The sequence below is a fragment of the Aplysia californica genome, unplaced genomic scaffold (genome assembly GCF_000002075.1).
Source record: "Aplysia californica isolate F4 #8 unplaced genomic scaffold, AplCal3.0 scaffold00384, whole genome shotgun sequence".
NCBI classification, from domain to species: domain Eukaryota; kingdom Metazoa; phylum Mollusca; class Gastropoda; order Aplysiida; family Aplysiidae; genus Aplysia; species Aplysia californica.
Window position 1 is genome coordinate 466,992 of NW_004797654.1, and position 1,966 is coordinate 468,957.

General features: G+C 42.4%; 1 protein-coding gene across 3 annotated transcripts in view; it reads right to left on the reverse strand.

Annotated features, from left to right (window-relative positions):
- LOC101860832 overlaps positions 1-1,966 on the reverse strand; it is a 182,114-nt gene that overhangs the window by 124,560 nt on the left and 55,588 nt on the right. The gene's annotated exons all lie outside the window — the stretch shown is intronic.

Genomic DNA, 1,966 nt, shown 5'->3' on the forward strand with positions numbered 1-1,966 from the left:
CCCCCCCCCCAAAAAAAAAAAACAAAAGTAAAGAAATTGGTGCTCGGCAGACAACTTAAAAACTGATTCATTATAGCGGTTTTACGCCCCTATCGATACGATTTTAGGTCATTCAGGGGGAGGGTTACTTTGACTCTGTCTGCCAGGGTCAATCCCAACAGAGTGAGACAGTATACTGTATACAGGCAGATGGAGATCTTCCATAACATAATACATAGCTTCCACAATCGGAATTCGAACTCACGACTTCAACCTGCTCCAGAAAAGAACCCCACGATTATATCACAGACGCAGCATGTCTTACTTGAAGAAGGGTACGAGATACTGGAAGTGCTCATTACGAAGCGCAGCGCTTTATAATTGTGCACTCTCTCCTTTCTCTCTCTCTCTCTCTCTCTCTCTCTCTCTCTCTCTCTCTCTCTCTGTCTGCCCTATCTCTTTCATTGTTTATAATCTCTCTCTTTCTCTCTTCTCTCTCCTCCTGTCTCTCTGTCTCCCCTTCTCCCTCTGTCCGTCCGTCAGCCCGTCTGTCTGTCTGTCTGTCTGTCCGTCTGTCTGTCTGTCTGTCTGTCTGCCCCCCCTCTCTCTCTCCGGCCCCTGTGCCACCCATCAAATATTCCCATAAAACACAGGGTTAGCTGTTGATAAAATGTCAGTTCTTTGACTACTCTAAAGAGATCATAGGTTACGACCACATCGACAGGCTACTTAGATGGTTTAAATAGCGCTCAAGGAAAAAGAAATAATAATCCGAGTACTCAAACTTTAGGACTCGAGCAAGTGCTTGAGCATTCAAAATAGAGCTGGGCGAGGAAACGATTCCGGAACCGATCCCACGATTAATGCTACGAAAGAAAAGTTCCGATTCTTTTTTAGGTAAACCAACAGTCCCAGTTACTTTAATCATTAAAATCTTCTTTTATTTTTAAGAACTTATTTTCGAAAAATAGTGTTCCAAAAATCAAAGTTATCCTAAATCTGAAGATGCTCGGAGCCAACCAGGTAACCACCGGAAGAAATCACATTATTAGAAAGTAATTGGGTTCGAAGTCGATTCCTACGATTTATTGCTTTCAATAATCGGGAACCTGGCCGCCCAGCACTAATTCAAAAACTTTCAAACGAGTATTCACAGGGGCTAATATGCAAGTACTCAAGTGGAGTCGAGTGTTCACAATCCGCGAATTCGGGCAGGAAAGAGACCCATGTCGACCAACAATACAGCCCGTCTTCATCTGTCTAACTCTGTCATTTGTTCCCCGCCCATCTTTTCAACTACAGAGATTAGATTTAACAATAACAAAACGACGAACTCTTATGACCTTTCCGTTGTTCCAATAATGACAGTATATTTCTAGTTTGCAGGAATACAAGAACTAGCATCTACTTTCTAGATCTAGTATCAGTAACATAATAACAAGGCTTCGCTCACTCGACACTGACATACAAAACAAGTTCGGACCTCGAGATTAAGTTGTTGTCGTTGTGGCTACTTTAATGAACATAATGCGCTAGTTTCAAATACACAGATACTAAATGTCGTTTACTGTACAGCAGGGGACGTGTGACATGACGATAACAAGGATAGACGCCACAAGTTGACGAGCGGTTGGGTTGTCTTGGGGGTCTTTTGGGGTGGAGGGAGGGGTGAGGGGGGAGGGGGTTACTCTCTTCTCATTTTCTGTTACGATGTAGTATAAATGGAGAAGGCAATCGATATTCTTTGCCCACAGACACATACATGCACAATTACAGACACATAAACTCATATAAGGCAAACACACACACACACACACACACACACACACACACACACACATACACACACTTACAAGCACAAATGCACAAACACCATTATACACATATATTGGTATGACTATACACTTACGTTCACACAGATACACATATTATCATTCATAAACACAAACGTGCACACACAAAACATTACTATAACACACACACACAC